The sequence below is a fragment of the Rhinoraja longicauda genome, chromosome 40 (assembly GCF_053455715.1).
Source record: "Rhinoraja longicauda isolate Sanriku21f chromosome 40, sRhiLon1.1, whole genome shotgun sequence".
Lineage (NCBI taxonomy): Eukaryota > Metazoa > Chordata > Chondrichthyes > Rajiformes > Arhynchobatidae > Rhinoraja > Rhinoraja longicauda.
The window spans coordinates 8,515,409-8,525,886 of record NC_135992.1 but is presented as its reverse complement, the minus strand read 5'-3'; the positions used below and the strand labels follow the sequence as shown (position 1 = coordinate 8,525,886).

The window sequence follows — 10,478 nt, the reverse complement described above, 5'->3', positions numbered from 1 at the left end:
TAAAACGAGTGTAAACTGGCGATCAATGGTTGGCGTCGAGTCCATTTGTCTAATCTGTGTATCTAAACTAAACTAAACCGATAGAGAAATAAGTTACAGAGAAATCGTGCACCTGTAGGAGGTTACATATAATGATCTCATGGGAAATGACACATTTTTAAAGCTAATACCAGGCTGGTTGAGCAGTTTGCTCTCTGAAGTGATAAGACCGATGTATACAACAGGATAAGGAAAGGAAATTTACAATTTCAGAGTATTCCAGAATGGTTCACGTTGAACTGTATTTGAAACGCTATCTCGATGCTGGGAAACACACACGTGGACATTGCCAGCAGGGAGAATCCACTATCATTAAACCATTAGATCCCTTTTTGGTGGACGCAAGGAACTGCAGATGCTGGTTTATTTTTTTAAAAAGACACAAAGTGCTAGAGAAACTCAGCAGGTCAGGCAGGCAGCATCTCTGGAGAACATGGATAGGTGACGTTTCGGGTCACTGAATACTTTAATAAATTGTGGCGCAGCGGTAGAGTTGCTGCCTCACAGCGCCAGAGACCCGGGTTCAATCCTGACTACGGGTGCTGTCTGTACGGAGTTTGTACGTTCTCCCTGTGACCACGTGGGTTTTCTCCGAGATCTTCGGTTTCCTCCCACACTCCCACAAAGACGGACGGGTTTGTAGGTTAATTGGCTTGGTATAAATAAATGTACCAAGAAGAGGGTGTGACACGGATGAGACCGGTTCCTGATGAGGCAGCGTGAGGTTTAGATGGAGTCAATGGAAGGGAGGTTGGTTTGCGTGATGGTCTGGGCTATGTCCATCCACGTCCCTAAGATGTGATATCTCCATCCTGGGGTTGCAGGGTAAATGGGTTAACGTTTAGTGCAAGATACTGTAGATAGAAACATTCCAGTTTCTCTGTCAAAATGCCACCATTTAGAAACATAGAAACATAGAAAATAGGTGCAGGAGTAGGCCATTCGGCCCTTCGAGCCTGCACCGCCATTCAATATGATCATGGCTGATCATCCCACTCAGTATCCCGTACCTGCCTTCTCTCCATACCCCCTGATCCCTTTAGCCACAAGGGCCACATCTAACTCCCTCTTAAATATAGCCAATGAACTGGCCTCAACTGCCTTCTGTGGCAGAGAATTCCACAGATTCACCACTCTCTGTGTGAAAAAAAACTTTCCCATCTCGGTCCTAAAAGACTTCCCCCTTATCCTTAAACTGTGACCCCTTGTTCTGGACTTCCCCAACATCGGGAACAATCTTCCTGCATCTAGCCTGTCCAACCCCTTAAGAATTTTGTACGTTTCTATAAGATCCCCCCTCAATCTTCTAAATTCCAGCGAGTACAGGCCGAGTCTATCCAGACTTTCTTCATATGAAAGTCCTGCCATCCCAGGAATCAATCTGGTGAACCTTCTCTGTACTCCCTCTATGGCAAGAATGTCTTTTCTCAGATTAGGAGACCAAAACTGTACGCAATACTCCAGGTGTGGTCTGTACAACTGCAGCTGAACCTCCCTGCTCCTATACTCAAATCCCCTCGCTATGAATGCCAACATACCATTCGCTTTCTTCGCTGCCTGCTGCACCTGCATGCCTACTTTCAATGACTGGTGTACCACGACACCCAGGTCTCGTTTCATCTCCCCTTCTCCTAATCGGCCACCATTCAGGTAATAGTCTGCTTTCCTGTTCTTGCCACCAAAGTGGATAACCTCACATTTATCCACATTATACTGCATCTGCCATGCCTTTGCCCACTCGCCTAACCTATCCAAGTCACGTTGCAGCCTCCTAGCATCCTCCTCACAGCTAACACTGCCCCCCAGCCTCGTGTCATCCGCAAACTTGGAGAAGTTGCATTCAATTCCCTCGTCCAAATCATTAATATATATTGTAAATAGTTGGGGTCCCAGCACCGAGCCTTGCGGTACCCCACTAGTCACTGCCTGCCATTCTGAAAAGGACCCGTTTATTCCTACTCTTTGCATACGTTGGTATCTGAAAACTGGCTTATCACAATGTTTCAAAGATGGCAGCCCTTGAACAATAAAATTAATATGAAATGATCTGAAGTATTTGAAGGAAAACGTCACGTCTTAATTGTGATTGCTTCCTTCGAATCCATAAACGGCATCTGTAATCTGACTGTATTTATTCCATACCTTTATGACTGTCTCCAGTTGATATAACAATGTAGTCATTCTAATTGCGGTTAACTAATTCATCTTTTCGTCTGGTTTACATTGTAGGATATTCTCCAGAACTATTACACTTCATAATTTCCTGTCATTGTTTCCACTTAATTCTACTTTAATGTTATCGCTTGATTTGTTATAATTTATTAGTTTATCTTTGCAATGCGTGTTTCTGTTCACACTTATAAAACGAATTGTTTTATATTAGTAGAAGGTGTAGATAAGATCACATTTCAATTGTTATTGGTGGGGCGGTTGGCAGTCAGAGAGCAATATAAAGCAGACCACTATCAGAGAGCAGCACAGCTTTGGAAGGACTGAAGGTTTGACCGAGAGGAACATCCTGAGAAACGCTCTGGTCAGTCTGTACCTGTTTTAATTTCCATACTGTTCTTTTCTTTGGTTGCAGCAGCCTCCAGAGATTTCTACAAACACCTATTTCCTTTACCATCGTTACTCTTTTAGCATATCTTTCATTCCTTGTTCGTTATCTCTCCACATCATCGTCTCCATCTCTCTCGTTTCCCTTTCCCCTGACCAGTCTGAAGAAGGGTCTCGACCCAAAAACGTCACCCATTCCTTCTCTCCAGAGATGCTGCCTGTCCCGCTGAGTTACTCCAGCTTTACGTGTCTCTCTTTAGTCCCTATATTTCTATGTATTTTGTGGGTCAATGATTAGTTTGGTTTAGCTTAGTTTATTATTGTCACGTGTACCGAGGTACAGTGAAAAGCTTTTTTGTTGCGTGCTAGCCAGCAATCACAGTGTACTGATGCAGGGCAGAGTATTAGGTTAAGTACAGGATAAAGTCCGATGAAAGATAGTCCAAAAGTCCCCAATGAGGTAGATGGGAGGTCAGGATCACTCTCTAGTTGGTGAGAGAACGGTTCAGTTGCCTGAGAACAGCTAGGAATTAACTGTCCCTGAATCTGCAGAGAGTGAGATAGAGCTAGCGGAATCAAGGGGTATGGGGAGAAGGCAGGCACGGGTTACTGATTGTGGATGATCAGCCATGATCACAGTCTCCTCCTCCTGCACCTATTTTCTATGTTTCTATGTTGTGCGCGTTTTCACACTGCTGCTTGATGGGAGAGAGGAGAAGAGGGAGTGGCCGGGGTGAGACTGGTCCTTGATGATGCTGGTGGCCTTGCCGAGGCAGCGTGAGGTGCACATGGAGTCAATGGAAGGGAGGTTGGATTGAGTGATGGAACTGTTCCCAAGCCACGCTGTGATGCATCTGGAGAAAATCACTACGTTATTAGAGGTACACTTTAACATTGAAATAGTGGGATTGTTTGATGTTACTCAACTAGCGGTCAAGTCAAGCGAGTTACACCTTTAAACTGCAATGTTTCCTGCACTTTCCGAAGCGTGGTGATGGGTTTTCAAAGAAAGGAAAGCATTAGGAATATGCAGCAGGCCCGGCAACAGACTGGTCCAGGTGGCACCTGTGAGTCTGTGGAATTCTCTGCCACAGAAGGTAGTTGAGGCCAGTTCATTGTCTATATTTAAGAGGGAGTTAGATGTGGCCCTTGTGGCTAAAGGGATCAGGGGGTATGGAGAGAAGGCAGGTACGGGATACTGAGCTGGATGATCAGCCATGATCATATTGAATGGCGGTGCGTACAGGCTCGAAGGGCCGAATGGCCTACTCCTGCACCTATTTTCTATGTTTCTATGTTTCTATGGCACAGCGGTAGAGTTGCTGCCTTACAGCGCTTACAGCGTCAGAGACCCGGGTTCGATCCTGACTACGGGTGATGTCTGTACGGAGTTTGTACGTTCACCCCGTGACCTGCGTGGATTTTCTCCGAGATCTTCGGTATCCCCTCCCACACTCCAAAGACGTACAGGTTTGTAGGTCGATTGGCCTGGTATAAGTGTACATTGTCCCTGGTGTGTATAGTGTTGGTGTGCGGGGATCGCTGGTCGGTGCGGACTTGGTGGGCCGAAGGACCACTCCAGAGGTACCTTCTCTCCAGAGATGCTGTTTCCGTGCTGTATCTCCAAACTAAATCTCCCCCCCCCCCCCCCCCCCCCTCACCTTAAAACCTATTTCCTCTGGTTCTTGATCTCCCTACTACTCTGGGCAAAAGACTGTGCATTTACCCGATCTGTTCCTCTGGTGATTCCAGCACCTGCAGAATGTCTCCAGGTCCCCTTTGTCAGGCTTGGAAAGGTGAGAAATGTGTTTTAAATTGCAGAGAGAGGAGGAGATGGCGGAGAGAACATGGGACTGTCTGTGACGAGGGTGGAGATGAAAGTTGCTCTGGTGACGCAATGCTCTTCGTAGCTTCTGGTTAATGAGGGAAGTTCGAGATTTAAAACAACAATGGGACTGAGAATCAGAAGATAGACACAAAATGCTGGAGTAACTCAGCGGGACAGGCAGCATCTCTGGAGAGAAGGAATGGGTGACGTTTCGTGTCGAGACCCTTCTTCAGACTGATGTCAGGGGAGTGGGTGTAGGAAAATTACTGCAGATGCTGGTACAAATCGAAGGTATTTATTCACAAAAGGCTGGTGTAACTCAGCAGGTCAGGCAACATCTCAGGAGAGAAGGAATGGGTGACGCTTCGTGTCGAGACCCTTCTTCAGACTGATGTCAGGGGAGCGGGTGATACATAGAGTTGGCGGTACCTTCTCTATGTACCGCCCACTCCGCTGGCATCAGTCTCGACCTGAAACGTCACCCATTCCTTCTCTCCAGAGATGCTGCCTGGCCCGCTGAGTTACACCAGCATTTTGTGTCCATCTACGGTTTAAACCAGCGCCTGCAGTTCTTTCCCACACATAGTTGTTGGAAATTTGAAATCTATTTGAATCTGATGGCTGTAGAAAAGTAACTGCTCTTAAACCTGGTGGTGTTGGACTTTAGGTTTCCGTGCCACCTGCCCGAAGGGGAAATGCACGGCCCCGAAAGACAACAGACAATGGGTGCAGGAGGAGGCCATTCGGCCCTTCGAGCCAGCACCACCATTCAATGTGATCACGGCTGATCATTCTCAATCATTACCCCGTTCCTGCCTTCTCCCCATACCCCCTGACTCCGCTATCCTTAAGAGCTCTATCTAGCTCTCTCTTGAATGCATTCAGAGAATTGGCCTCCACTGCCTTCTGAGGCAGAGAATTCCACAGATTCACAACTCTCGGACTGAAAAAGTTTTTCCTCGTCTCAGTTCTAAATGGCCTACCCCTTATTCTTAAACTGTGGCCCCTTGTTCTGGACTCCCCCAACATTGGGAACATGTTTCCTGCCTCTAACGTGTCCAACCCCTTAATAATCTTATACGTTTCGATAAGATCTCCTCTCATCCTTCTAAATTCCAGTGTATACAAGCCGAGTCGCTCCAGTCCGATGTTGGGGATTCTCGATGATAAATGCCACCTTCTAAAGGCAGTGCCTCACGCAGATGCTTTTGATGGTAGGGAGTGGCGTGCGTGTAATGGACTGGGCTGGGTCAACCACTCTCTGTTCCCTGTACAGGTGCTCCTCGACTTACGATGGGGTTGTCGCAAACCCAAAATATCGTAAGTCGAAATGCATTGAATACACGTGATCACGTGTCCGGAAGCGAGCGGCGGGTCGCTGCCGTTCGCACCATCGCAAAGTCGAAATATCGTAAGTCGAAGCATCGTAAGGCGGGGAGCATCTGCACATTGTATCAGCCATCTGCAGTTATTTTCTTGTACATTGGAATGATCAGTCAGGATACTTTCTAGGGCAGGAGGACTGCCGTGAATTTGGCCCAAATGTCCTCTTTCCGAACGACATTTAACTCCCAACTTTTAATGTGTTGAACAGATAGATCAGTGTGAATTGCTGCCATGTCCCACATTGCATTCGCACTGGCCCTTCTGCTAATTCTGTCATTGTCTGCGACGAGCTCGATCGAGGGAAGACCGGTGGAGCTGGTCCACAGCAGAGGACACAACGCCAAACCCGGCCAAGCCACCCACCGGCATGTCACCCTCTACGTCCAGATCAATAACGAGGGGCAAGTCAGCAAGACAAGGCATCAGAGCGACCACAGTAAGGAAACAACCACTTCAACTATTCCCCTAATGAAGTTTTGCTTGTTTGTTGATGAATTGCCTGATTTAGAGCGTTTGAAAACCAGGATTAGAATACAGCCCCAGACAATGTAATACAGCACAGGGATAGGTTCTTTGGTCCACAATGCTTGTTCCAATCGTGGTGGTAAGATAAACTAATCTCCGCCTACACTTTGATCCATACCCCTCCTTGGTGATCACCATACTTTAGGGCGGCAGGATGGCGCAGTGGTTGAGCTGCTGCCTTACAGCACCAGAGGCACGGGTTCAATCCTGACAACGGGAGCTGCCTGTAAGGAGTTTGCACGTTCTCCCTGTTCCAGAACAAGGGGGGTCACAGTTTAAGGATAAGGGGGAAGTCTTTTAGGACCGAGATGAGAACGTTTTTTTTCACACAGAGAGTGGTGAATCTGTGGAATTCTCTGCCACAGAAGGTAGTTGAGGCCAGTTCATTGGCTATATTTAAGAGGGAGTTAGATGTGGCCCTTGTGGCTAAAGGGATCAGGGGGTATGGAGAGAAGGCAGGTACAGGTTACTGAGCTGGATGATCAGCCATGATCATATTGAATGGCGGTGCAGGCTCGAAGGGCCGAATGGCCTACTCCTGCACCTTTTTCTATGTTTCTGTGTTTCTATGTGACCATGTGGGTTTTCTCCGGGTGATCCGGTTTTCCTCCAACATTACAAAGACGTGCAGGTTTGTAGGTTAATTGGCTCCGGTAAATTGTAAATTGTCATTCGTGGGTAGGATAGTGCTAGTATACTGGTCGGTGTGGACACGGTGGGCCGAAGGGCGCTGTTTCCACGCTGTGTCTCTAAAGTAAATTAAACTAAGCTTTATGCACTTTGTCGTAGATTGTGAAGTGAGTAAATGTACTGACATTCCCTGTTGTTTTTCAGCTCTGATGGACATTGAGTTCACCAACACTGGTATCTTGATTAAAGGGCGAAAGAGTGCTCGTTATTTATGTTCCCACACCAACAACACTCTCTACAGCACGGTGAGTAGAAAGACATGAAAACCACCCTCCTGTTAGGAAGCAGAGAATCCCATGGTCACCTGTTTGATCGTTACATTATGCCTGGTAGGCACAAAATGCTGGAGTAACTCAGCGGGTCTGAGACCGTACCTGGAGTACTGTGTGCAGTTTTGGTCTCCAAATTTGAGGAAGGATATTCTTGCTATTGAGGGCGTGCAGCGTAGGTTTACTAGGTTAATTCCCGGAATGGCGGGACTGTCATATGTTGAAAGACTGGAGCGACTAGGTTTGTATACACTGGAATTTAGAAGGATGAGAGGGGATCTTATCCATAGGGAGAAATGTGAGGGGGATGGGTAAGAGTATGGAGACCACAGCTAAAATCAAACCTTTCCTCCAATTCGACGACACAGAAAAAATCATTCACGCTTTCATTTCCTCCCGCCTAGACTACTGCAACTCCCTATACACTGGGATCAGCCAATCTTCCCGGTCCCGCCTGCAACTGGTCCAAAACGCCGCAGCGAGACTCCTGACGGGTGCCCGTAAAAGGGACCACATCACCCCGATTCTGGCCTCTCCACTGGCTCCCTGTACGGTACAGAATCAACTTCAAGCTCCTCCTATTCACGTATAAAGCCCTAAATGGACATCCCCCCCCCCCCTACATCAAAAATCTTCTAACCCCCCTCTCTAAGTCCAGGTCCCTCAGGTCGGCCGACTTGGGGCTACTCACTATCCCGCGGTCTAGGCTTAAGCTCAGGGGTGACCGCGCTTTTGCGGTTGCAGCTCCTAGACTGTGGAACAGCATCCCTCTCCCCATCAGAACTGTCCCCTCCATCGACTCCTTTAAGTTCAGGCTCAAAACCTATTTCTACTCCCTAGCGTTTGAGGCTCATTGAGGAGGCGCTGTGAACTGTTTGCGTGCTACTCTGTATGTTTCATTTTTTCCCTTAGTACCTAATCAAATGTACAGCACTTTGGTCAACGTGGGTTGTTTTTAAATGTGCTATACAAATAAAATTGACTTGACTTGACTTGACAAGGGTGCTGGTTTAAAAACAAAAACACTAATTGCTGGAGTAACTCGCCGTTTCAGACAGCATCTCTGGAGAACATGAGTGATATTTCAGTTTGGGACCCTGTACAGACTCCACCTGTAACGTCACCTATCCATGTCCTCCAGAGATGCTGCCTGACTCGCTGAGATTTGGAAAAGGCAGCAAAATTGCCACTGCCCGCATGTGTAAATACGCAAGAAGAATTGCATTGAGCAGCTGTGATAAATAACGCACCGTTTTTCGTTCAGAGATACAGCGCAGAAACAAACAGGCCCTTTGGCCTGCGATCACTGCACATTAACACTATCCTGCACGAGGGACAATTTACACTTATAATTGTCCAAGCCAATTAACCGACAAACCTTGTTGGAGTCTTTGGAGTGTGGGAAGTCACGGAGAACGTACAAATTCCGTACAGACAGCACTCGTAGTCAGTGAGAAAATAACCAGATGCTGGTACAAATCGAAGATACTTATTCACAAAATGCTGGAGTAACTCAGCAGGTCAGGCAGCATCTCAGGAGAGAAGGAATGGGTGACGTTTCGGGTCGAGACCCTTCTTCAGACTGATGTCAGGGGGCGGGACAAAGGAAGGATATAGGTAGAGATAGAGCAGGAGAAATCACAGAGGGGGAGCAGGGAGAGCATGTTGCTAAAACTCTCGTCGAAGAGAGGAGGAGATCAGGATCGAACCCGAGTCTCTGGCGCTGCAAGGCAGCAACTCGACCGCTGCGCCATCAGCAGTTACAATAGACAATAGGTGCAGGAGGAGGCCATTCGGCCCTTCGAGCCAGCACCGCCATTCAGTGTGATCATGGCTGATCATTCCCAATCAGTACCCCGTTCCTGCCTTCTCCCCAAACCCCCTGACTCCGCTATCCTTAAGAGCTCTATCCAGCTCTCTCTTGAATGCATTCAGAGAATTGGCCCCCACTGCCTTCTGAGGCAGAGAATTCCACAGATTCACAACTCTCCGACTGAAAAAGTTTTTCCTCATCTCAGTTCTAAATGGCCCTACCCCTTATTCTTAACCCCTTACTCCAGGCACTGAAAGTGGAAGTGGTGGTGTGACCAAAAGATTGGTTTGGTTATCAGAAGAACTTGTAATTAGACCTGCGAACCTGGAGCATTTATTTCAGCTTCACTCCACAGTAGTCACGGCTCTTTTGAAATGTTTGTTTGTTTCAGTTTCAGCTGATGGAGAACTGCAAATTTAAGGAGGGAGGCGCCGACACAGAGTTGGAATCCGCCTGTCCACAGTCGGGACAAATCAATCCCGATCGAGCAGATCCACTGGGAATGATCGAATGTTGAGTCGCTTACACATCAGGAGTTCAGCGATAAATGGGGGCAACAGCCTCGGATGTTATTTATTTAAACCCTTAATCATCAATGTTAATGAACCGTTATAGTTATAAAGGAGAAGATTGTTTACATAATGTGAAAGGCTGAAACTGGTTTATTTTGATAACCTTTGTATATAAACGTTGTTCGTTATTTGCAAGGTCTCTCTTACCTTTGCATTGTTTTCTTCTGCCATGAAATTGGGCCTCTGGTTCAGTGGATCTTAACCGTCACATGTTCAGGCGTAGAGTGAAATTGTATATTTGTCCTGTGCTGTGGAGTTCAGTGAAGTCTTGCCATACCCAAGCACAGTCCTTCAGGGAAGGATGTGTAGGATAGAACTGCAGGTGCTGGTTTAAATCGTAGACACAAAATGCTGGAGTAACTCAGCGGGACAGGCAGCATCTCTGGAGAGAAGGAATGGGTCGAGAACCTTCTTCAGACTTCCTCATCAGTCTGACCCGAAACATCACCCACCCTTTCTCTCCAGAGATGCTGCCTGTCCCGCTGAGTTACTCCAGCATTTTGTATCTATCTTCCCTTCAGAGTTCTGGTTGAGCCCACACAACCCTTAATTGCCCCCGCCTGGAATGGTGTAGCAATTCTTTGGCCGTAATATCTCAACTATCCTTCTGCCCCCGCAGATGCTGCTTGACCAGCTGAGTTTAGTTTAGTGATACACCGCGGAAACAGGCCCTTCAGTCCACTGAGTCCATGCCAACCATCGATCACCAGTCACACTAGTTCTCTGTTATCTCACTTTGAGTAATTTACAGAGGGCCAATTAACCTACAAACCTGCATTTCTTTGGGATGTGGGAGGAAA

General features: G+C 47.2%; 1 long non-coding RNA gene across 2 annotated transcripts; it reads left to right on the top strand.

Moving 5' to 3' along the window:
* Positions 1 to 6,123: 6,123 nt before the first annotated feature.
* LOC144611593 (uncharacterized) lies at positions 6,124 to 9,727 on the top strand. 2 transcript variants are annotated; one of them, XR_013549544.1, is made up of 3 exons: positions 6,124 to 6,245; positions 7,169 to 7,269; positions 9,498 to 9,727. It is a non-coding gene; the product is annotated as an uncharacterized LOC144611593 (long non-coding RNA). The 2 variants fall into 2 exon arrangements; XR_013549545.1 differs by lacking the exon at positions 6,124 to 6,245 and adding an exon at positions 6,505 to 6,560.
* Positions 9,728 to 10,478: the final 751 nt, after the last annotated feature.